The sequence below is a fragment of the Rana temporaria genome, chromosome 1, assembly GCF_905171775.1.
Source record: "Rana temporaria chromosome 1, aRanTem1.1, whole genome shotgun sequence".
In the NCBI taxonomy this organism is placed as follows: Eukaryota; Metazoa; Chordata; class Amphibia; order Anura; family Ranidae; genus Rana; species Rana temporaria.
Genome location: NC_053489.1, coordinates 186369175 through 186396702, shown reverse-complemented (window position 1 = coordinate 186396702; position 27528 = coordinate 186369175). Strand labels below are relative to the sequence as shown.

At 41.7% G+C, this 27528-nt stretch overlaps 1 protein-coding gene across 12 annotated transcripts in view; it reads left to right on the top strand.

The window, feature by feature from the left end:
- The window catches only part of NCOR2 (nuclear receptor corepressor 2), a 599120-nt gene that overhangs the window by 116291 nt on the left and 455301 nt on the right, over positions 1-27528 (top strand). The gene's annotated exons all lie outside the window — the stretch shown is intronic.

Here is a 27528-nt window from a genome sequence, read left to right as displayed (position 1 = left end):
CTGACAAACTCTCCGACATACAATACTGTTGTGCTCAGAAGTTTACATAACCTGGCAGAATTTATGATTTCTTGGCCATTTTTCAGAGGATATGATTGATAAAACAAAAACATTTTTAACTCATGGTTAGTGTTTGGCTGAAGCCATTTATTATGATTCAACTGTGTTTACCCTTTTTAAATCATAATGACAACAGAAACTACCCAAATGACCCTGATTAAAAGTTTACATACCCTGGTGATTTTGGCCTAAAACATGCACACAAGTTGACACAAAGGGGTTTGAATGGCTATTAAAGGTACCCATCCTCACCTGTGATCTGTTTTCTTGTAATTCGTGTGTGTATAAAAGGTCAATGCGTCTCTGGACTCCTGACAGACCCTTGCAACTTTCATCCAGTGCTGCACTGAGGTTTCTGGATTCTGAGTCATGGGGAAAGCAAAAGAATTGTCAAAGGATCTGCAGGAAAAGGTAGTTGAACTGTATAAAACAGGAAAGGAATATAAAAAAATATCCAAGATATTGAGAATGGCAATCAACAGTGTTCAAACTCTAATCAAGAAGTGAAAAATGAGGGGTTCTGTTGAAACCAAATCACGGTCAGGTAGACCAACTAAAATTTTAGCCACAACTGCCAGAAAAATTGTTCGGGAAGCAAAGAAAACCCCACAAATAACTTCAGGTGAAATACAGGACTCTCTGAAAACATGTGGTGTGGCTGTTTCAAGATGTACAATAAGGAGGCACTTGAAGAAAGATGGGCTGCATGGTCGAGTCGCCAGAAGAAAGTAATTACTATGTAAATGCCACTAAGTATCCCGCTTACAACACGCCAAACAGCACAGAGACAAGCCTCAAACCTTCTGGCACAAAGTCATTTGGAGTGATGAGACCAAAACTTTTGGCCACAACCATAAATGCTACATTTGGAAAGGGTCAACAAGGCCTATGATGAAAGGTACACCATTCCTACTGTGAAACACGGAGGTGGATCGCTGATGTTTTGGGGATGTGTGAGCTACAAAGGCACAGGAAATTTGCCCAAAATTGATTGCAAGATGAATGCAGTAGATTATCAAAAAATACTGGAGGAACATTTGCATTCATCAGTCAGGAAGCTGCGCATGGTATGTACTTGGACATTCCAACATGACAATGATCCAAAACACAAGGCCAAGTTGACCTGTCATTGGTTTCAGCAGAATAAAGTGAAGGTTCTGGATTGGCCATCTCAGTCTCCTGACCTCAATATCATTGAGCCACTCTGGGGAGATCTCAGACGTGCAGTTCATACAAGACAGCCCAAGAATTTACAGGGACTGGAGGCTTTTTGCCACGAAGAATGGGCAGCTTTACCATCTGAAAAGATAAAGAGTCTCATCCACAAATACCACAAAAGACTTCAAGCTGTCATTGATGTTAAAGGGGGCAATACACGGTATTAGGAACTGGGGTATGTAAACTTTTGATCAGGGTCATTTGGGTAGTTTGTTATGATTATGATTTAAAAAATAGTAAACACAGTTGATTGATGGTAAATGGCTTCAGCCAAACACTAACCATGAGTGAAAGAAAAGTTTTGGCGTCATCCTTCATATTCTCTGAACAATTGCCAAGAAATCATAAGTTCTGCCAGGGTATGTAAACTTTTGAGCACAACTGTAAGTGATTTGTTTGAATTTATTAGAACTAAAACATTTTTATTTATTTTTTATTTTGGATAGAGTAAGGAATGGTTGTAGCCCCTGTAAGGTTCGTTGTTGCTATGTTTGTCCCATTGAGGAGATTTCTCTTCACTTCCTGTCCCATACAGGAAGTGAGAAGAAATCCCTGCAAATTTAAGGAAATTTATTGGGGAACCCCAGGTCACCAGAATTTGTGTCCCCATTGGAAGATTGGAATGATAACCCAAATTTTTTTTTTCTTTTACGTTCACTTTCAATGATAATGGTAAACAGGGAATCTAAAGAGTGTAAAGCTCCCTATCTGTGACACAGAGGTCAATAAAAACCGACGTGTTGTAATCCAGTGGTTAATATCAACCCTGTCCTCAAGTACCCCCAACAAGCCATGTATTGGGAATTTCTCTTAGATAAATGGCTATCCAAAATACCAAGCCATTGACTCTGATTTCAAGGAAAACCTGCAAACATGGTCTGTTGAGGGTACGTGAGGACAGGGTTCCACCACTGTTCTAATCCATCTCCACTCTATTCAAAACCAAAAAATACGTTTTGCTTTTAGTTATACTTTAATCTAATATTCAAGATTGTGGAGACATTATTATGCCAGCCTTATACTAAGGAGAGTCTTTCTTGTTTATAATATCCATTGAGTTCTGGGACGCCCAATTCTCCATTTGATTTATTTTTTATTTTAGTTTTATATTTACAAAGAATATCGTAGCTATTTTTAAATTCCATATAGATATTTTTAAAAGTGTTTACATTCTATTAAAATAGAATTGTATTGGGGAAGATTTTTAGACCAGTATCAACATTTGGAAACTTGTCATTTTACCCATCCAAGAGGTATTTGAAATTGACCAATTTTTACAGTATTTTCCATATCATACAATGATGGCAGAAGATAATGTTCAGGTTAAGGCTGGTCACAGATTGGCAGGCTTCTACCAAGCTTTGTAGACAGCTACCTGTCTTCTAACACACTGGAACCCATTAGGCACTTCTTAAAATAGACCTAAATTCAAAACTATTTTTATTAATTTTGGATAGACTAAGGGAGGGTTATAACCTCTGTTATTTTTTTTTTTTTTTTTTACAAATCTCCCTAATGGGGGCAGGCACAGACAGCAATAACAAAAATCCATCTCCACTCTATCAAAAAAAAAAAAAAATCCCTTTTGTTAGGGCCCTTTTACAGGGGCGGATCCGTTTTTAGACATCCGCTTGCTCAGCGGGGATCGCTCCGTTGATCCCCCTCTGAGCCGGTGGATGACAAGTCCGTGTCTGCACACTGTGCAGAGACGGACCAGTCAGATCTCCGCTTTCCTCTTTGGGGGGGATCAAATGAAAACGGACCGTAGAGTTTTCATCCGATCCGATCTGCCAGATGGATGGAAAATAGTGTTTCAATCCGTCTGGATTTAGCGGAGCGAATCGGATGTCAGTGGACTGCCTGACACATAAGTGCATCCATGGGAAGGCTCCAAGATATCTATGCGACAAGATCAAACCTCACAATTGCAACCGCATTCTGCGATCCACCGACCAAAATCTGGTCAAGGTTCCAAAAACCAAATACAAGTCCAAAGGAGAAAGAAGGTTTGCGTTCCAAGGCCCCAGGCTTTGGAATGCTTTACCAACCAGCATTCGGTTGGAGCAAAACCACCTGTCCTTCAGAAGGCAGATCAAAACCCTGCTTTTCTGATGGCATGAGACACAAACAACCAGCGCCCAGAGGCGATTCAGTTCGCATGTGCCGCGCTATATAAGTTTTTCATTCATTCATTCATTCATGTCACCGCTGACATCCGTCGCTCCATAGAGATGTATGGAGCGTCCATCCATTTTGGATTGTGAGAAAATAAGGTCTCCTGTCAAGTTTTATAAAAGTAAAAACCTTTGCACCAAAGAAAAAAATATATAATAATTAAAATAAGTCAAAGGATTGCCAGCAGCAGTGTGAATGTGAGCTGACTAGCATCACAGTGACACAAGAGAGAAAAAAACACAGCGCTTGACTGGTATGAGTTCAAACATACCATTCATCAATGTGTAAAACAAACATTTCAGTTAACAGTCCCACTTTGTTGTGAAATAAAGTGCTGGTGTGTAGATCAATTCTAGGTGCTCCAATATTCAGTGTTCAGACAGAGGTGCCCCACATGGATGTACACTCTTACACGTTGACCACATATCGCTAGAGTGGCCACTTGTGCTTTGTGGAGATATATGACCCCTAGATGGTGAATTTCCAGTCAGCTGAATTCTTAGGATGGCCCCTTATGGATGGTAGAATAAATGACAGAAGGGGGGCTCCCAGAGTGTAAAACCGCAATTTATTAAAACCACAAATTAAATACAAATGGGATGCACCCACATTATTTGTTGCCTAAGCCTGGCACCTGGTAGGATAAGCATGTGTGTTGTTAAAGGGTAATCCAGCCAGTCTCCATTCGGACGCCACTGGATTGCGGTGATGTTCGGTCCCCTGTAATCGTATTCCAGGCGGATGTGTGGTCGCGATTACGCGATCAAGCCTCAACATGTTTCAGCCAAAAGGGACGGCTGTCATCAGGAAGCTCTCCTATAATTGATCTACGCACCAGCACTTTCTTTCACAACAAAGTGGGACTGTTAACTGAATTGTTTGTTTTACACATTGATGTATAGTATGTGTGATGTTTTTTTCTTTCTCCTGTCAGGTTTTATTGTCTTTTGGAGGCTCTGTTGGAGAGATTCCTTCACTTCCTCTTTTGGTAAAAGGGTTGTCCCTAGGACAGGAAGTGAGGCAAAATCTTTCTGACAGCAACACAGATGGAGGTAAAAATGTTTTATTTTAAGTTAAAGCGGAGTTCCACCCAAAAGTGGAACTTCCGCTTTAAGCACTCTTCACCCCCTTACTTGCCACATTTGGCATGTTATTTTATTTGGGGGGGGTGGGTACCTAGTTTTGATAGGTACTTCCTGTCCCACTTGCTGCTTCCATCCTAGGAGACTCCACCTCCTTACCCTCCCTCTCTGCAATCTTTTGGGACACATCACAGGTCCCAGAAGATTGCCTGGCCACTAAGAGAGGAGCGAGGCTTTGGACGGTCTCATAGTTGGATTGTTGGACAGGTGAGTGTCTGTTTGTTAAAAGTCAGCTGCTATACTTTTTGTATCTGCTGACTTTTAATAAACTTAAAAACGAGTGGGACTCCGCTTTGAGTAGGGAAATTCTAGAACCTCAGTCAGATTCTTATTGTTGTCTCTTTCCCTGTTGCAGATTTGGCCTTGCTTCCTATCTGGTAAAACATCCCCAAAACTGCAAGTGAGGGGAAATCTCTCTAATGCCTTGTACACACGGTCAGACTTTTGACCATGCAAAAGTCAGCCGCGAGTCCGTCGGCGGACGGAAAGATAGGTCTAAGGTCCGTGGGACTTCCGACAAAAAAAGTCGGATGGAGGCTACACACGGCCGGGCTTTCCAGGAAAAAAAAGCCTGTCTGACTTTTTCTCGGAAAGTCCGGCCGTGTGTAAACGGCATAACAGAGCCCTGGAAGGCAGTGAAACTTGACAGGGGTTCTAACCTTACCACATCCTATCCAAAACTATAGCTGGGTATAAACTCTCACATCCCCGCAAGTGATGTTGATGCAGGGATCATCCCCATGCTGTTGTGTATTCTGACAGTGAGGACTAACCACTAAGCTGGTGGTATATTTTAGTTCCTTGAACTTGTTCTCTTGTGCTACTTTTTAGGACTGTTCACAATGTCGCAAAGTATGTGTCCTTTACATAGATGATATTATAAAGAGGTTTACAGTCCTTAGAATACACAGACCTCTGCATTGTGCCAGGTCATAATCTCTTATCTGGGGCAAGCAGGACCCCTCTGGCATATACATTTCAGAGGAAAACATTGTTAGGACCTTTCTGGCTCAGTACTGTTGTGCCCCCAAATCAGTGACACGATGTGCTTGCATGGTTGTCTTCCTCTCTCCCTCCTGCATTGACATAATGGAAGTAGGTTTGCAGGGCCCACCTTTAGTACATAAAGTGCTATATCCACACTGGAAAGATTTGCTGCCCTGAGGGAGTTTGAATCATGCTTGCATACCAGAGTACACTCTAATGTCTATAGACCTTTTCCCCTTGCACTTGGGAATTATCTTCTGAAATGTATTCTGAGATCAGAGGTCCTTTTCAAATTCTCTTCAGTTTCTTTTGTCTGTTTCGGAGAAGGTCTGTTTGATGTTGTTTGTTTAAGATAAACCACATTTCCTATTCTAAGAGATAAAGACAAAGCTTCAAAGTGAGTCTCTTTTTGGTTTTGTAACTGAACTTCCCTTAAAGTGACACCATCATCATGAATAAAGTACACATAACATTTTTCTTTTTATAGAGCAAACATTTCTTATATCAGATAGAGGCTTGTTATTTGCCACTTAGACCGTTCTATTGTTAATAAATAAATAAAAAAAAATTGTGAAGTATATATTTCCGTATCTTAATAGTTTCTGAGGAGTGGCCTAATGGTTAGCACTTCTGTCTTGCAGCATTAGCGCCATCGGATCAGATTCCAACCTTGACACTACTTTGCATACGCTTGTATGGTTTGCTCTGCTTTACTCCAATAAGATGTTGACAGGATAATTGTCTCCTGTTTACACTGGTCCTAGTATGTTTATGTATGTGTGATAGGGACCTTAGGTAGGCATTACATGAATATTCTTTTTTTTTTTTTTTGAAGGAAGAAAAAAAATGAACCGCTTTGCCCATCCACACAATTGATGTGGATGGGAGAAACAATCTCATTGAGCTATTGTATTCTGCTGGCGGGAGCCTTTCCCACCAGCAGAATATAGTGGAACCTTGGATCACGAGCATAATCCGTTCCAGGAGAATGCTTCTAATCCAAAGCACTCTAATATATATCAAAGCGAGTTTCCCCATAGAAGTCAATTGAAACGAAGATAACTCGTTCTACATTGATTTCTATTGCATGCAGTACCGCATTTGGCCAGAGGTGGGGGGTGCCAGAGAGACTCAGAAATGCTTGGACATCGCTCGGATTCACTCGGAAAGGCTGTTTCCGAGTATTTACAAGTGTTTCCGAGTCTCCAGCGCCCCCGCACCTCTGGCCAAATGCAGTACTGCACACCGCAGAGGCTTGAATCCTGCTCGTTTTGCGAGACAACACACACCGAGTCAGGGATAAAATATAATAATAGCTCTTATTGCGAAAAACGCTTGTTAATCACGTTACTCGCAATCCGAGGTATTACTGTATAATGATCAGTGCTGCCGGCTATAGCCAGGGGCACTAATCATTTAAGATAGAAAAAAAGCAGACCAGTTGGTTGTATATAAATCAATCGATGGATAAACTTGTGTACAACCAGCTAGCCCACACATAAATGGAAATTTGGCAGTTGGGCCCCTTTCAGACGGACGGATAGAATGGTGCTTTTAGCTGCGGATTTTCTATTTTTCTACCGCAGTTAAAAGCACACAATGTTTTGCTATGGCCCCATTCACACACAGCGTTTACGTGCGATTTTGTTACATGCGGTTTGGTGCGAATAGAAAAAATAGAATTGAATGCGTCCAGGTGCGATGTAGCGCAGCTATATGCACATAACCGCAGGTAATCGCAGTCTTTTTTGTCAACTGCGGATAGCAGCATTGGAAGAAAAAAAAAAGAACAGGAAGCACATCATAATCCCCAAAAATAAAAAGGGTTGCTATGGAAATGAATACCGCAGCTAAACGCGGCCGCAATTAAACGCACGTAAACCCATGTAAGCACAATGTGCAAATGCAGCTAATTTCACAAAACATTGGTAGTGCTTTTTACTTTGCATGATGAGTGTATTTAGACAACATGTACTTATCCTGGAGTTCAGCTTTGACCTTCACTATAAAAATGAAACCTGATAACTAACTTTTTTTCTTTGTGGTTACAGAAAGCAATTGCTTTACTGTGAGCATTTTATTTTAGAAGAGATGTACCGGTATGTTTACTGAGTAACCTATGGGGTGTCCCAGGTCTCTAATGACACTTCTCAGTGTTTGCATGTGTTGTGTCTTTATGGGTATACAAGAAAGTCTTTCTTACATGAATGCTCATGGGGGTTGCTGCACAGACCAGTGATCCGCTGATTAGATGGATCCTAACTGAGGGGAAGTGGTGCTTTCTACATTCACACATTTTTTTATGGGTTTCCTGTTCTGTGCATTCCGCAACAGACGGTTTAGAGGAGACCACATCTCTGATCTATATCATAGGGTTTCTGAAACTGCGATCTTTTTTTTTTTTTTTTTTTGCTGAGATGGACATTTTTTTTAGATGGTTGCCATAATGTGTGCCCAGTTTTAAGAGGTTTTTTGAAAGCGGTAAAATCTCTCTGCTTACTCATGAAAGGGAGTCAATGATGGGTGTCAAGCTTATGGCCTCATTTTTTTTACACATTTTTTTTTAAACACCTACCCTATGAAAACTGGGAGTGTGTATGTGAAATTTAAAGCCTGATCTTTTACATGAACCAAAATAAAACATATTTACCCGTAATGGACAACAAAATAAACTACCCGGTCCCCCTTGCAGAAGGTCATGTGACCAGCAGTACCATCTCTTTCAAAGGTCCTAAATTCCACCACTTGGTGAGCTTTACACTAAATTAAACCATACTGAAATTGTTGGTACTTGGTTACCTTCCCTGTTCCAAGAAGCAATGAAACACATGTATATTAAAATATTTAAATGTAATTTGGTTGCCACAACCTGCCATTTTTAGTCCTCCTCACTGCCTGAAATGTCAAATTCTGGTAACAACCCAATAATTATAGCTCTCCAAGCCCATGATATAAATGTTTGATGCCATTCTCTCTTTTTAAGCATCACATCTACACATTAACCATCTTCTGATATCTCCAACTTGCAAGAGCCTACCACATTATCTATTTTTCACACATGACACTCTGGAGCAGGCAGGGACGGTGCTACCATTAGCCAAACTAGGCTGCCACCTAGGGTGCAGCCACGGCCTCTGGTTTCCCTACTCTTTACCCAGGGCTGGCGCCAGCATAATCCTGGTTTCCCACAGACCGACCACAAGTCCTGGTGCAGGGTGCAATGAACTGGTCTTGCCTGGGGCACAAAATAATCCAGCACTGGTCCTAGGAGCAAAGCTTCACAACCAGGGTTACCCTACGGTTCCCCCAGAGGTTGTAGGGCAGGGGCGTCCAAACTTTTTTCAAAGAGGGCCAGATTGGATAAAGTGAACATGTGCAAGGGCCGAACCATTTTGCCTGTCATTCTTTGAACCATTAAAATTCGGTCTAAGTGTGTTCGTTCTAGCACTAATACACTGCCCAACAAGAATTCTCTCGCCTTTGTGGCTGTGTGCGTAAAGAGATGAGCTCAGGCGTATTTTTTGGATATACTGTATTTTTTGGCGGATAACACGCACCTTCACGTTAGGAGGGAAGTTTCAGGAACAGTTAACAGTTCTTTATTTAAAATTGTAATTTTTTTTCTCCTATAACTCCTCTCTTAAAATTGCCAGGAATGCACTCACCATTGCCATGAATGCAGCCCCACCATTGCCAGGAATGCAACCTCACCATTACCAGGAATTCACCCCACCATTGCCAGTAATGCAGCCCCACCATTGCCAGGAATGCAGCCCCCACCATTGCCAGGAATGCAGCCCCCACCATTGCCAGGAATGCAGCCCCCACCATTGCCAGGAATGCAGCCCCCACCATTGCCAGGAATGCAGCCCCCACCATTGCCAGGAATGCAGCCCCCACCATTGCCAGGAATGCAGCCCCACCATTGCCAGGAATGCAGCCTCACCATTGCTATGAATGCAGCCTCACCATTGCTATGAATGCAGCCCACCATTGCTATGAATGCACTCACCCTTGCCAGGAATGCAGTCCCACCCTTGCCAGGAATGCAGCCCCACCTTTGCCATGAATGCAGCTTCACCATTGCCATGAATGCAACCTCACCATTGCCATGAATGCAACCTCACCATTGCCATGAATGCAACCTCACCATTGCCATGAATGCAACCTCACCATTGCCAGGAATGCAGCCCCACCATTGCCAGGAATGCACTCACCATTGAAGCCTGTCCCAAGTGTCCATCTGCAGCCGTACCCAAACATTAAGCTTTATCGTTTTTAAATGTTCAGTGGTCTTCAAATGAGCAGACTGGTACCACCTCATTCCATCTTAAATTTGCTGTTTTACCCTTTCTTCTCATTTCTCCAATGCTACTTTTCTTTGACCCTTTACTGACTTCCTATTGCAAATACTGAAAATACAGTTCAAGTGCTTTTACTTTGAAGCCTTCTCCAACCTCAACCGTTGTTACTTTCCACACTTTTTCCACTCTAGTAATATTTGGGCAGAGTCACCTTCAGGACTTCCCAAAAGCCTATCCACTTCTCTTCTACAATCCATTTTAAACTCTCCAACCAACCCCTTTAGCCTCATGAACGCTGGCACTCCCGCATTTTAGCTTTTCTTAACACAGGAGAAAGTATCTGGGAAGTATCAATAGCTTTTAGACCCCGTTCCTGCCCGCGATTTTGTTTGTGTGATTGTCACTTGGAAATTCATGTTGCGCATAGGGGAGCTCATACACTTCAATGGGCTGCCATATGCGCAATTGTTGCTTAGGACCACATTTTTTCCCCTGATGCAGGAACGGTTTTACACTTGCATTTTGCTGCATGCCAAGCGTGGAAAAATTGCACCGTGTATTGGCACCGAAACACGCGACACACTTTTTGCCACAATTTGTAATTGCATTGATTTTGCCTGTGGTTCCCAATCGTCCATATATGAATGGTTCCTAAAAGCTCACCTATGTACACAAGCATTTATTCTTCTGTAAGATATTCTTTTTAGCTACCCCGTTTCCCTGAAAATAAAACCTACCCCTAAAATAAGACCTAGCGTAATTTTCCAGGCGAACTGCAAAATAAGCCCTACCCCGAAAATAAGCCCTAGTTTAAAATCCTATAACCCACTCTATTACAGTAGTACACAATGTACAATGTGTGTGTTTCTGTAACAACATAAATGCAGGGAAGAGAGCTCCGGCAGGTCACAAAAGCGCAGAGTGGTGCTATAACGAAGGTATTTGGCACAATTATATTACAGAAACACACACATTGTACATTATATAATACTGTAATAGAGTGGATTATAGGATTGTACAAGCATTTTAAAGCGGGAGTTCACCCATGTATTAAAAAAAGAATTTTCTCCCCTTAGATTCCTGCTCGTTCGGTCTAGGGGAATCGGCTATTTGTATTAAAATATGAGCAGTACTTACCCATTTTCGAGCTGCATCTTCTTCCGTCGCTTCCGGGTATGGGTCTTCGGGAGCGGGCGTTCCTTCTTGATTGACAGTCTTCCGAGAGGCTTCCGACGGTCGCATCCATCGCGTCACTCGTAGCCGAAAGAAGCCGAACGTCGGTGCGGCTCTATACTGCGCCTGCGCACCGACGTTCGGCTTCTTTCGGAAAATCGTGACGCGATGGATGCGACCGTCGGAAGCCTCTCTGAAGACTGTCAATCAAGAAGGAACGCCCATTCCCGCAGCCCATACCCGGAAGCGACGGAGAGGATGCATCTCGTAAACGGGTAAGTACTGCACATATTTTAAAACAAATAGCCGATTCCCCTAGAGAAAACGAGCAGGAATCTAAGGGGAAAAAGTGCCCTCTAAGGGTGAACCCCCGCTTTAACTAAGTTCACACTGGGGATTCCTAACAGGCAGGGAGGTAGAGGGAAAGAGAAGACAGCACATTACATGGTAAGACCTACCCCAAAAATAAGCCCTACTGTGTCTTTTGTTTCCCAAATGAATATAAGACCCAGGCTTATTTTCGGGGAAACACGGTACGTATCTAGCGTTGCTTCCTTTTCAACTACCCGACAAGGTGCATCTTGAATGTAGCATGTCCATTTTAAATTGGGGAGGAAAACTGGACTTGGTAATGTAGGTTTGCAAGTATTTTAGAAATGAGAAAATCCTGGTGCAACTGTAAACGTTTCACATACAGTAGGATACCTTTTGCTTACTTCCCACTACAGTAATCTACTACCACAAGGTTAATGGGAAAACGTGACATCTTTGTGTTAATAATTGACTTTGAATCACCTAACAGGGGATGTTGTGATGTGTTATTTAACCCTATTCCTCAGACTAAGGAGCATTATCCATAGTTACATACATAGTTACATAGTTAGTCAGGTTGAAAAAAGACACAAGTCCATCCAGTTCAACCATAAAAAAAAAAATAGTACCGCCAGAGAGACGCTCTTGGTTACTAAACTGCTGCAGAAATCCTTTTATCTAGCCCCCTTCTTGAGCATTTTTTTTATTTACAGTAAAAAATTGGTTTGAGAGTGTTTTGCAAGACAATCAAAATGTTTTAATAAATTTTGCCTTGATATACAAGCGATGTCTTGATATAAGAGTAGCGTCATGTCACAACTGAGTATAAAAAAGAAGAGAGGAGCCTCTAAGTGTAGCAATATGGTTACATTTAATGAAGGTACAACTTTTAGCAACTTATTGCTACACTTAGAGGTGCCTCTCTTCTCTTTTATACCCTGTAAAAAAAATGCTTTAATATACAAAATGCTTTGGATTACAAGCATGTTTCTGGAATGAATTATGCTTGCAAACCAAGGTTTTACTGTGTATTTTTAAAGATTTATTTTTTTCTTATAATATATTGCAGCTTACCAATCATTAGCTGTGGGGGCTGCTTTAATTTTCTGTCTTTAGGATTCTTTTCAATCTGTTTTCAACTAGTGATCTGGCCATTAACACACATCCTATAAAGGGGCACATTTGGACAGCAGCATTGTTGGTTTGGGAGGAGGGGAGTGTTAGATGGACTAGCAGATTTAGATACACTAACAAATTGATTCCAAGCTCCAGGTCACACGTTATTAGCAGGTACAGCAAACTGTTTTTTTTTTCCCTTTTGTAATAAAAGGATTTGCATAATAAAAGCTGTCCATTTGTAAGCACTCCTGTAAGTGCTAAATAGCTTGCCTTATCCCTTTTAACTGATGCAATCTGCAAGCAAGCTTAATATGTTAAACAACAGATTTACTGGCTGGATCACCAGGTGAAAAAAAAAAAGCTTGCCATAGACGGTGTGATTTTATTTCTTGTAGGGCTGCAACTAACGATTATTTTCATAATCGATTAGTTGGCCGATTATTGTTTCGATTAATCGGATAATAGCCTTAAATAAAAAAAAATGCATTTTTACATTTTTTTGGGGCCAATTTGTTGTTGGGCAGATTACAAAACACAAATTGCCGCAAAAACACATTACATGCTTTTCTGCAGATTCTCCATTGAAGTATATTGAACAAAAAATAAATAAAAAATAGCACCGTTTTGCGTTAAATAGTCCTTGCCCTTTCTAAATATGCAGCAGCCGAAAAAAAATCATGGATGTGAACGTGACACCATAGGAAACAATGTAAATGAACTGTAGTGTGTTTCTGCAAAAAGCACAAAAAAACAGAGGTGTGAACCCAGGCCTGAGATGTTTAGTAACATAATGGGGTTAAAAAAAAAAAGTACAAAAAGAGCAAATAATCGCTACTGTAAGGGGTTCATTTTTTTACTGTGGGACAGTAAAAGTAATATTTACAGTAGCGATTTGCTTTTTTGTACTATAAAAGGCTAATTTTAGTTTTTTTAACCCCATTATGTTACTGGCCGATTAATCGATTATGAAAACTAGGGTTGTCCCGATACCACTTTTTTAGGACCGAGTACAAGTACCGATACTTTTTTTTTATGTACTTGCCAATACCGATTACCGATACTTTTTTTTTAAAATGCAGCCACGTGTCCCCAAATGGAGCCATGTTCCTAAATGCAGCCTTGTCCCTAAATGCAGCCTTGTACCTAAATGCCTTGTCCCTAAATGCAGCCTTGTGTCCCCAAAGAGAAAGCCAAGCCCCCCCACCGCTGCCGTCTAGTTGATTAGCGCTCGGGGAACATAACTGCTTTCATTTGAATAGCTGTGTGTTCCCCGCCGTGCTTCGTCATATATAGACACTCCCCCTTGCTCTGGTACTTTGATAGACAGATCACCCATCCAATCCTGGGACGGGTGATCTGTCTATCAAAGTGCCCGGACTAGATGGCAGCGGCAGGGGGGGGGGGCTTGGCTTTCTCTTTGGGGACTAGGTGGCAGCAGCTCTCCTCTCCTCCATACCCGAGGACTGCTCTGCTCCGCTCTCCGCCCCCTCTCAACACGCTCTCTGGTGGGAAAAAAAGTATGGGTGGAAGCATCGGAAGCATTTCTCGCGCAAATGCTCAGTATCGGTCCCGATACTAGTATCGTATCGGGACAACCCTAATGAAAATGGTAATCGATTAATTTCATAATCGATTATTTGTCGATTAATCGATTAGTTGTTTCGGCCCTAATTTCCTGCAACCCATTGCTTGATTTGCCCATCAACACGGTCAGCGTTGATGGTGGAATCCCTCCCACAGAGCTGTTGTGTTCTCCCGACGGGGGGTGGGGGAAGCCATGCCCACTGGTAGAACACACAGGAAAGAGAGCCTAAAAAAGAAAACTGATGCAGCCATCGCTAGTATTATTAAGCTGCAATATAATACATGTTTGCTTTTGGGATTGAGGCTGCATTCACACCTAGGCATAGGCGATGTGCGGCGTTTTTTACCGCGATTTGCCGCGACAAATTGCGGCGTTTTCCCCCGCGATTTGCCGCAACAAAACGCTACGTTATTTCAGATTCCCAACTGCTTCTCATGTGACAATATTACAAACCGCCTCTTCTATGTACTGGTGAAGACTCATTCATGCTGGATGCATTGTCATACATTTTCCAAATTTTTCAGCTCAGGCAAAATGTACAGACAAGAGAAAACCTATTGTTTTCAATAGGACCTTTTCACACCAATGTGTTCTGTTGCAGACATTGAAAAAAAAAATGGCTTGTTCAAGTTAACCTCCACATACTTTATGAATGGAGCATGACAGGTTAGATAAAGATGTAATAAAATCACTATAATATTGCAGGTTATATTAAATGTTGGGATCCTGATCAGTCTGTTGTAATAGAGCATATGTGGTACAGCACTTCTGTACACTCTTTTTTTTTTCATGTCGGGTTTGTACACTTTGTTTCAAGTTTGAGTAGGGTGTAGGTCCTCAGGCCTTCCCTGAAAGTCTTGAGAGGGGGTGGACATGGCCTTCTGGCTTAGTTTGCCCTCTCTCATGGGATCTCCCTTCGGGGGAGCCCCACCTAGTATTTGGGGTGGTCTGTTTCGGCAGACCTCCAAGAGAACTAGGTCTGTTTTGGCTTCAGGCAGATGGACCATGTGACAGTACCCCAGTCCCCGTCTGGAGCCTAATGCCCCGGGAGATCAGGGCAAGGTCCTTCGATTTTGGACGTCCATATGTACAACCTATTGCACTTTTTGTGTTCACTTTTTGGTGTGCACTTTTGGTGGCGTTTTCGGAGTGTGTTTACCCACCACGGGCTTCGCTAGATAAGGGCTCTGTTCCTTATCAGGATATCGTTTTTCTTCATATACGGAGATATATGATAAATAAATCTTTGAAGGGTTCCTTGCATTTTGTAGATTCTAAAAACGGATTCTTATGTTCAGGTAATGATTTGGGTCCTTTCATTTGAATAATCTAGGCTAGCGTGAATGTACAGGGGCTCTTGTGATGCCTAGGGGTTTGGAGATGGCTTTTTAGCAGAGCACACAAGTGTGTTCTACAATTGACGGGAGAATGTGTTTGTAAATTAAAGGTAGGCCCCCAATGAGCCATAATCTAAATCCCTCTACTTCTGCTCTAATTTTAATGTAGACTGCACAAACCTGATTTACTGTTTACTGCTACAATGCATAGCTCCCAATGGTGCCTGGAGGGACTATCCCTATTTTGGAACTAAATCCCTCTGCCTCTTTCTTCTTCTGTTGCCCCTCTTTTGTCTTTATGAAAGGATTTCTAATAAAAAAAAAATTATTGACTATCAAATGTGTTTTACTGCACTAAACCCTTTATCTAGCCCTGAAATTATTTTTGTTATGTTAAAAAGCCAACATAAAGCAAAAGCAGCGATAGATTTGGAGTTAAATCAATTATTTCTGCACACTAATCCTCATGGTCTGTATGACTAGAGGCATTGCTTGTGCCTATATACTTTCTGCTATAAGGTGTCCCTCCTTCCCAACCCACATAGTATGGAGGTATGAGAATGTATTCCTTTTGTTTTTTTGAATGTAAATTTATTCTAAATGTTATGCCGCATACACACGATCATTTTTCGGAATGAAAAAAACTTTGTCATTTAAAATGATCGTGTGTGGGCTTCACATCATTCACAAGAGGATGGAGGCACCACAGAGGGGGATGGAGGCAGGGGACAATGGAGGCAGGGGGTGATTGGAGGCAGGGGGTCTGGGAGAGATTGGAGGCAGAGGGTGATGTGACGAAATAAGTTGCCCTTATTATATAGAAAATAACAAATATATGTTTTTTTTACCTTAATATCTACCTTAAATCACATTGTTATTTGCCTAGCGTACTTGTTTGTGGCCTAAATACTGAAATTTGCACCTAAAAATTTAATTTAGTAACTTTTGTGAAATGCCAGTAAAAACATGGCTGCGCCAGTAAATTTCGGGTGTCGTGCCAGTAAATTTCAATCTGGTAGGTTGGCAACACTGAACCAAGCCTCATACTTAAAAATTCTGTATGGACTAATGGTCACCAACATTGTTTGTTTGCTCTTTGAACAACCATATGTGTTCGAGGACCCACAGCTGCTGCCATCTAGGGATTGGCGGTAAGAATTTATTTGTATTTATTCCAATGTCCCCATACTGGGTAACCAGCCTAGAATGTTTGCTTATGTACTTTGCCTCGCTGTTTTATCTTCTTTTCCAATCTGCTGCACCCTATCTCTATTCAGAGCTTTCAATTTGTTTCTACTTAAGACACTATAGGGATAGTCTTTTTATTTTTATTTTTTTGTATTTTTTTTTGCATCAGCTTGAAACTTGGCAGTATGAGTGTAGTTTATCTGTAATCGAAAGATACCACCCAGTAGGCTTTCTCAATTTAGCGCTTGTGGTTTATGACTGGTGGCATGGAAGAGCCCATTATGCGTAGTGGGCTTCCCGACTGTACTTGTGACAAGCCTTTTGTCTTCAGTGTTAGGCCCCGTACACACGACCAAGTTTCTCGGCAGAATTCAGCCAGAAACTCGATCGGAGCTGGATTCTGCCGAGAAACTCGGTCGTGTGTACACTTTTCAGCAAGGAAGCCGACGAGGAACTCGTCGGGCCGAATAGAGAACACGTTCTCTATTTCCTCGTTGTTCAATGAGGAAAGTCGGCCTGCCGAGATCCTCGGCGGCTTCAACACTGAACTCGACGAGGAACTCGATGTGTTTGGCACGTCGAGTTCCTCGGACGTGTGTACGGGGCCTTAAAGGTTAGGTTCAGAAAGGTAATAAACCTTTTGTCAACAGAATATGTTGGATATATGTACTCTAGTCCAGTGGTTCTCAACCCCAGTCCTCAAGTACCCCCAACTGGCCATGCTTTGGGAACTTCCCTTAGATAAAATACATCTCATCAATACTATGTCATTGTGTCAGGGCTGGGCTCAGCCCTTCCTTTTCTGAGCCGGACGCTCAGTTGTCGGCTAATTGCCAGCTCGCATCTCTCCACAGTGACTCACCTGTTGATGATCCTGCTCGTCAGTCCTGCCTACTTAAGCTATCCACCTCAGATGATCTCTGCCTTCTCCTGCGTTCCTGTTGAAGACTTGCTTGGCTGACGTTCCTTCTGGCTTTAGATCCTGCTTGCTGTTCTACTACGTTTATCTATGGCTCTCTGACTTTGGCTTGGTTGACTACCCGATCTGGTTGCTGAACTCTGGCTATGTTTTGACTACGCTTACTCTGTTTATCTATTTTATTATTATTATTAAACAAGTGTGATTTAACTGTACTTTTGCCTTGGTCTGATTCATGGGTTCGGACACATTGGAATTGATTTTAAAGCAGCTGTGCAACGTAAATGAAAACCTGAATACATGACTTTATTGGGGGTACTTGAGGACTGAGGTTGAGAACCACCGCTCTAGTCCACAGAAGAGAACTGGGCATGGCTATAAACTTACTATTTGTTATTGAGACCATTCTTACAGGAACCAAGGTTAGGAGAAAGTTTACAGGTGTCATTGGAACAGTAGTAAGGGCAGTATCTAGGGACACAAGATTTGGTGACATCTATCAAAGGTGGAACGTCCCTTCACTTTGGGGAGATTTATACTTACTTGCTAATATGTTTCCTGGGGCAGAAACCCATTAGGCCGTGTACACACGGTCGGACAAAACCGATGAAAGCGGACTGAAGTTCAGTTTCATCGGTCCAAACCGACCATGTGTAGGCCCCATCGGTCCGTTATCCTTCGGTCACAAAATTTAGAACTCGCTTTAAAATTGAACCGATGGACACCTAACCGATCGGTCAAAACCGACGGTTAGTACGCAAAAGCATTGGTTCAAAACTCGCACATGCTCAGAATTAAGTCGACGCATGCTTGGAAGCATTGAACTTCATTTTTCTCAGCACATCGTTGTGTTTTACGTCACCGTGTTGGACTCGATCGGTTTTTGAACTGATGGTGTGTAGGCCATCAGTCTGCTTCGTCGGTGAACCAATGAAAACGGTCCTTCGGACCGTTCTCATCGGATGGACTGATCGTGTGTACAATGGGATACAGTGGGTTTCCCACTGTATCCAAAATCATTTGGCATGAATTCTACTTTAGGTTTTACTGGTATGTGACTGTCTATAAATAACACATGTATTTATATCTATACATATCTTCCCGGGCATTTAAGGCTTTTAGAGGGCAGGCTTCCAGGGTGCGTCTAATAAATGGTGTTGCGTTTTGTGTTCTTTTAGATCCCTTGTGACATCTGGGGATGTGGGAATCTTTCCTAACTGATACATTCAGGCTACACAATGCATTAAGGCCACAAATCACGTTCAGACTGAAGGGGCAAAGCCTCCTCTAGCAGAGCCAATCCATTTGTAGTGATTAATGACAATATCCCGTAATATTGGGCTGCAGGGTGCAGCTGTAATGCATCAATGATATATTTATGGCTACTAATGTGGGAACACTGTGGGATTATCATTTTAGTGTCCTTATTTCTTAACACAAGCTTTTTATTCTTTCCCCTGGGGGAGGGAAGAGCGGTGAGCCTCAAAAAAAAAAAAAAAATCCATGGTAAATTAGTTTTAAACCATACAGACCGAGACCACATACCCATCCTGTAGGATCGCTCTCTTTAAGTGAAAATTACTCTAAAATGCGTTCAGACAGTTTAATTTATGGAAGTTACCCAGGGATGCCTGGAGAATGACAGCATCATCTGTAAAATCTGTAGAAGAGAATTACTCTGCGGACTGTGAGTAGTCCGTATTAGAGATGGTATCTTATTTCTCGCTTCTATGACCTCAGCTTCCCATCTCTATGTGTACCTGTGTGGGTATGTAAGCAGTGAGCTTATGATAGTCTCAGCTGAAAGAGATGCAGAGGTTATTTATTTATCATAGATGAGGCAATGCTGCAGATGGAAAGTTATTTAGAAATGAAGAAATCTGTGAATATGGCCTGTGGCTTTGAATGCATCAGCAGAGAAGTCTGCTATTTGATCCTGCCAGTGTGTCAGACTGTGTGATTATGCTATCTGGATGATGATGATGCTCTTCTCAGGTTATTCTGGGTCATTGCGTTCAGGACGGGAGGAAAGAAGAATGGTCCTGCTTAAATAGCTCCTTACAATGGAAATATTTAAAGAATGCTATGTGCTTCTAATCAGTACCTGAGCAATTATTGTGCAAAGGCTAGTAGATAATGACTTTCATGCCAAGCGGGAGGTAATGCATGGCTATAGACGCTATTATTCATATATTAGTTTATGCTGTATCGCTAATGGTAATATCCTGATTATGTTAGACCGAGGTGTTTGCAGTGCTTTGTCATAGTGCTGATTATCTTTTTAGCTGTGGCTAGGTTTAACCCGATTGCTCTAAAGAAAAGTGTACTTTGTCAGGTTTATTCGGCACCCTAATGCAGAAGCTATGATGGCGTGCAAACAGGGCAGTACATCATAGTAACCAATCATTTTATAGATTGGTGGAATAAATTGATTACTATCTTGTATACTTGAAGAATTCCAAATTACACCTGTATTACACCTGTACTCAAACAGGACAGAGAGAATAAAACCAGCATATGTGAACCTTTACCTCGTAAAACAACCCATTCAGTTTAAAATATAAATGTGTGTGTGTGTGTGTGTATATGTATATATATATATATATATATATATATATATATGTATGTATATATATATATATATATATATATATATATATATATATATATATATATATATATATATATATAGTATCTCACAAAAGTGAGTACACCCCTCACATTTTTGTAAATATTTTATTATATCTTTGCTACAATGTAAAGTAGTGAGTGTACAGCTTGTATAACAGTATAAATTTTCTGTCCCCTCAAAATAACTCAACACAAAGTGAGTACACCCCTAAGTGAAAATTTCCAAATTGGGCCCAAAGTGTCAATATTTTGTGTGGCCACCATTATTTTCGAATTATTAAGATGGTTACATTCAACAAAGTCAACACAATATCACAACTAAATGGGGGGGTATTTTGACTTTAGATGAGGCACATGTGCGTAGGGCCATTGTGCCTCCATCCCTATACAGTAATACCTTGGATTACGAGCATTATTCGTTCCAGAAGCATGCTTGTAATACAAAGCACTCATATACCAAAGCAAGTTTCCCCATAAGAAATAATGAAAACTCAGATGATTCGTTCCACAACCACTGCTGGTGTATGCAATACTGTATGTGGACAGAGGTGCGGGGGCGCTGGTGATGCTCAGAGACACTCGGGAATTGTTGACACTTTCGGGTGCTCCGACGCACGTTACGCCCGCTCCACCCAGCTGGGAGTGTCTCTGAGTTCTCCAGCACCCCTGGACCCCTGACCACATACAGTAATACATACACCACGGCTTGAGTCCTGCTTGTTTTGCGAGACGGCGCTCACAAAACAAGTCAGGATTTTTTTTCAAATATAGCTCGTCTTGCGAAACGCTCGTATTCCTCATTACTTACAAAAAGAGGTATCACTGTGTATAATGGCAGAAGAAGGGGAAGTGGGACTTTAAAGCGGTGGTTCACCCTGCTGAACAACATTTCAGCATAAAATCCGGCATAGTAGCGCAAGCTACACTATGCCGGTCTTAATTTTTTTATCCCCGTACTCACGGTTATATCGTACATAGACGATTCCGTCTGCCGCGGGGAATGGGCGTTCCTAGCAAGAGGGAGGGTGATTGACGGCCGGCTCTGGCACGTCACGCTTCCCGAAGACAGCCGGAGTAGGTCTCGGCTCTTCACGGCGCCTGCGCACAGGCTATGCGCAGGCGCCGTGAAGAGCCAAGCCTATTTCGGCTATTTCCGGAGAAGCGTGACGTGCCACGGCCGGCCGTCAATCACCTTCCCTGTCCATAGGAACGCCCATTCCGCGGAATCTTGTAAGTACGATATAACAGTGAGTACGGGGGAAAAAAAATACAGACAGGCATACTGTAGCTCGCGCTACTATGCCGAATTTAATGCTAGAGGGAAACTTTTTTTTATTTTTTTTTATATAGGGTGAACCCCCGCTTTAAATGAGGTACGGACCATACGGTAGATATATAGTAAATATATTAGAGATAAATACACAGGTAGAATCGTAGCACAGTTCAGTAAGGAGAATGGTGTTGTTGAGAGCAGATTTTTATTGATATCTTCATAAACAGATTGTGAAACAAATACATCATTATAATGTTGTATAAATTACAGTATTCTGTCCATATAATAAAACCTGTACAAATAGGTTCGACCAAATCACGCCACGCTGGAACATATGGGGGTATGGTTGGGAGCTGATTTGTAGTATATCTCAATGAGCAGTATAGTGTGAATTCATAATTATCACAATAACAAACAAAAACAAGACACATTAACAAAAATAAGATACCAATAACTGCAAATTAATACCAAATTCATTCTTGTATAGCAACGTCAATTTTTTCACAGCACTTTACATATTTGTTATACATTCACATCAGTCCCTGCACTCAAAGAGCTTACAATCTAAGGTCCCTTACTTACATTTATACAAACGCATGGGAAACCCATGCACGGTAAAACTAAATTAACACTATACTGTAATAAAACTTACCATCCTATTAAAACGCTTCATAGAATAAAATAGCAGAAAATCCAAAATGCAAATATTACACCACCTTTTCTAAACCTCTTGGCTCCACTTTCTAAAGCAAAATTGGTGATTTTGGCCACCTACAGATTGTTTCAGGACTTTAGGGACTTTCCTATACTAGCAATACATCTAGTGATGCCATTGTCTGCCACTGACGTATACATATTTAAAGCATATACAGACTAGGCATATGGCTTAGATATGTTGGCTATCACTATACCTTGCATTGTTAGGACGGGCTCACACATGATTGAAGGGGACATCCCACAGGGTCCTCCTACCATCTAGTCCTTGCTGTTTGCTCAAACATTTTCCCACGACAGAACCTGTGAATCGCTAGTTCTCTTACACATATTTCATCCCCTTTTGAAGATCAAACCAGATATATTTTTGAATGTTATGCACTATGTTTATATAGGACAACGTGTATTCTGTTTTCATTGGGCCCTTTAAATTGATAATTTTCTTACTCTGTGCTTGCATGACCCCAAAAGTGACATCAGCCGTGTGACTCTCTTGGTTTCATCCTTCCCGCACGCTCACACACTTTGAAGAGGGTCCCACATCAATATCTACATGGCATAACTGTGCTTTCATGGAGCTTACATTTCCCCAGAGGACATAAAACGTAGACGGAGCATGCTGCAGTCATAAAATACTGAGAGCATTCAGGCTGTTAGCTGAACATCTAGAATCTGTTAATATAAAAAAGGGCAGCATGGAGCTGCACCACTTTCCCCCGGCAATATGTCAGTGTGTGAATTTGTCCTCAATACAAAGTCTAGGGCACAGAGACTGTACTCATGGTCACATTTAGATGTCAATTTACAGGGAAAGCTTTGTAATATGCCAAAGATTCCTGGCATAGTTTAACCACTTGAGGGCCGAGCCTAAAAAATCTGTATATTTTGCTAGAAAATTACTTAGAATCCCCAAACATATATATATATATATATATATATATATATATATATATATATATATATATATATATATATTATAATATATATTTATATTTAGGAAAGACTCTGGAGAATAAAATGGTGGCCTTTGTAATATTTTATGTCACACGGTATTTGCACAGCGATTTTTCAAATGCAATTTTGTTTGGGAAAAATACACTTTTTTAACCACTTCCTTACTGGGCACTTAAACCCCCTTCCTGCCCAGAGGACTTTTTGCGATTCGGCACTGCGTCGCTTTAACTGACAATTGCGCGGCCGTGCGACGTGGCTCCCAAACAAAATTGACGTCCTTTTTTCCCCACAAATAGAGCTTTCTTTTGGTGGTATTTGATCACCTCTGCGGTTTTTTATTTTTTGCGCTATAAACAAAAATAGAGCGACAATTTTGAAAAAAAAAAAAAAAAAAGTTTAATTGTTGCTGTAATAAATGGCTCAATTTTTTAAAAAAAACTTTTTTTATCCTCAGTCTAGGCCAATACGTATTCTACATATTTTTAGTAAAAAAAAAAAAAAAAAAAATCGCAATAAGCGACTGGTTTGCGCAAAAGTTATAGCGCCTACAAAATAAGGGACAGAATTATTATTTTTTTATTATTATTTTTTTTACTAGTAATGGCGGCGATCTGCGATTTTTATTGCGACTGCGACATTATGGCGGACACATCGGACACATTTTTGGCGCCATTCACATTTATACTGCAATCGGTGCTATAAATATGCACTAATTACTGTATAAATGTGACTGGCAGGGAAGGGGTTAACACTAGGGGGTGAGGAAGGGGTTAAATGTGTGTTCCCTATATAGTGTTCTAACTGTGGGGGAAGGGGGGTGACTGGGGGAGGTGACCTATCTGTGTCTCTATGTACAAGACACAGATCCGTCTCCTCTCTCCCCTGACAGCACCGCTGTCTGCGAGAGCCGGGAATGAGAGATGATCTCATATGTAAACATATGAGATCATCTCTCATTGGCCGCACAGATCGCCTAGGAAACGGCCGCTCCCATTGGCCGTTCACGGCGATCTGTGACTGGCTGTGTCCAAGGGACACGGCCAGTACAGAAGTTCCCCGCTGCGCGCTCGGGGAACGCGGAAATGAGCTGCCGTCAATTGACGGCGGCTCAGAGATTTAGAACCACCCTGCGGCCGTCAATAGTCGTACGGCCGTAGGGAAGTGGTTAAATAAAAAATATAACAAAACAGTAAAGTTAGCCCAACTTATTTCTAGAATGTGAAAGATTATGTTATGCCGAGTAATTTGATACCCCACATATCCTGCTTCAAAATTGCACAAATGTTAAACATAGCCGATGTTTAACATTTTTACAGGTTACCAGTTTAGAGTTACAGAGAAGGTCTTGGGCTAGAATTATTGCACTCATTTTAACGATCGCGGCAATACCACACGTGTGTTTTTAACACCATGTACATATGTGGGTGCGACTTTAGTATGCATTTGCTTCTGTGTGCAAGCTTCGAGGGATAGGGAGCTTTAAAAAAATATATATATATATCTTATTTATTATACTTTATGTTTTTATTTTTACACTGTCCCTTTAAAAAAAAAATGTATCACTTTTTTTCCTATTACAAGGAATGTAAACATCCCTTGCAATAAAAACAAAAGCAGGGCAGGACCTCTTTAATGTGAGATTTGGGATCAAAAAGGCCTCAGATCTCACATATACACTTAAAAGCAATAAAAAAAAAGAACTTTGAAAAAAAAAAAAAAGGTCCCTTTAAGGGCGGAAGTGACGTGTGATGTTGCTCCGGTCCTCCAAGGGCATAGAGCCAAATGGGGCCATCTTGCCCTCACGCGACTTCTTGCCCATCCATCCTGGGGATCGGATCTTTTCCGCCGCTACCCACGGCTCCGGTAAGCGGCAGAGACCACCGGGACATGGCAGGAGGGTGCACCTCTCCCGCCACCCATTAAAGTGATCTTGTGGCAAATCCGCCACTGAGACCACTTTTGTATTAAAGTGGACCACCCGCTGTTTAAAAAAAATACTGGGGTTATGGCAGCGGTCTGCTGCCATAACTCCAGTATTTAAGGGCAAAGTAGCGACGAATATACATGGTGGGCGGTCCAGAAGTGGTTAAATCAACAAATGATTGGCTGCAGCTTGTAGAGTGAACAGCTCTTATTGTCATACTTGACATTTACTTTTTTAATGCAAGTTTGCTTTTTAGTATTCTATTGCCATTTTTTCTATGCACTTCAATAGTGTATTATTACTATTGTACAGAATTTATATAGCGCCACTTATAAATCACACATTTATTTTTATTGAATTGTAATATACGAAGTGAACAGTGATTTCTGTCAAATTGATTTTGCAGTGAAACTACAAGTGTCTTGAAGTGGAAACTCTCAGTTGGCTTATTTCATGTGGGATTTTTTGTGGGTTAGAATTTGTTATTTTCCTTTTTTCACAGTCGTTTTTTTTTCTTCCTTTGAAACCTAAAATAATGAGGCTAAATGAGGGGATTTTTTTCCCCACAAGAACAGGTGAAATCAGTCTCTTTCACATTACACGGAAGTGTCCCAAACACACAATGAATTTTCAGTTCCCTGAAACTGATCTAACATAAAAGATGATGTACAAAATTGTATCACTTAAATGTAATTGCACAGGGTAAGCATTTTTATTGTGAATACTATCAAAACCATTTTCATTTAGTATGACATTGAATTAAAATGATATACTAAATAACATAGACCGTTCTAAAAGCATCATCTGCCTAGTGTCGTTCAACCTGGAAAAGGCTAGGTATTTGGGGACAGCCCTGGAGAGAAGGTGAGTATTGCAGTGAACACTTTTTTTTTATTTTTAGGCCTTGTACACACTTCGCATTTTTGCAACTGCTTCTAGGGGTGTGTTGTTTTTTTTTTTTTCCCCTGACCCTGACTCCCCTGCATGTTTTCCTATGTGTCCATGCACACATGGGCCTGGATTCAGATAGAGATACGACGGCGTATCTCCTGATACGCCGTCGTATCTCTGAGTTCCGTCTGTCGTATCTATGCTCCTGATTCATAGAATCAGGTTCTGCATAGATCTCCCTAAGATCCGACAGGTGTAAGTGACTTACACCGTCGGATCTTAGGCTGCAATTCCAGGCCGGCCGCTAGGTGGCGTTTCGTTTTTTGTACGCGACGAATATGCAAATGAGGAGTTCCGCCGATTCAGAAACGAACGCCCGCCCGGCGCTTTTTTTTTTTACGTCGTTTGCGTTCGGCTTTTTCCGGCGGATAGTTACCCCTGCTATATGCGGCGTATCCTATGTTAAGTATGGCCGTCGTTCCCGGGTCGAATTTTGAATTTTTTACATCGTTTGCGTAAGTCGGTCGCGAATACTGATAGACGTAATTTTAGTTCACGTCGAAACCAATGACGTCCTAGCGACGTCATTTTGGAGCAATGCACGCTGGGAAATTTAGGGGACGGCGCATGCACAATTCGTTCGACGCGGGGACGCGCCTGATTTAAATTATACACGCCACCCTAGCCGCAGAATTTTAATTCCGCCGGGGGATTTACGATCCGCCGGTGCAACTTTTAGAGGCAAGTGCTTTCTGAATACAGCACTTGCCTCAAAAACTTGCGCCGGTGGATCGTAAATCAGATAGGTTACGCGGATCTAAAGATCCGCTAACCTATCTGAATCTAGCCCATAGGCTTTTAGCAGCATTTAGTGGTGGGAAAAAATCCACAGTCAGTGCGTGCAGGGGCAGCAGTGTTTTGGCAGAAATAAAGCTTGAGGCGTCTAAACGTGCTTTAACACTAGGCGTGTTTAGCGCTTATGTGTTTTTTCATTTCAATGGCCAGAATACATTATTTTTCTGGCCAATTATAGGAATTAACCGCCAAGCTTTTGACACCTGTAAACGCGACTAAAAGCTGGTAAAAGCTTTGGACACTTACAAGCGCCTGGCTTTTTTTCTACCAAAATGCTTCTGCCAGGAGGAAAGGCTTTTAGGAGCATTTGCAAAACGTCCAGTGTGCATTATAATGGCCATGCGGCCAAGTGGTTCCTAAAGTCAGAAGGCTTCTTTATTATAATGCATTCTATACATTAAGATAAAACATCTTCTGTGTGCAGCAGCCCCCTAATACTTACCTGGGCCCCATCTCAAACCAGCGATGTTGCATGAGAGCCTCGGCTGTACGGGACTCTCCTACCTTGTTGGCTTAGACAACAGCAGAGCACCATAGGTTCCCACTGCTTTCAATCAAACCAAGTGAGCCAATGAGTAGGGGGCTCCATGTCTGAATCGACGCACACAGCTCGGGTTCCCCGATGACAAGCTGCTTGCTGTGGGGGGCACTCGGCAGTAGGGAGGGGCCAGGAGCACTGGTGAGAGACCTTAGGTGAGGAGGATTATTGTCTTTAGCTCCTGGATGCCACCATATTGGATTTGGGAAGCTGGCTGTGACTTCCTGGT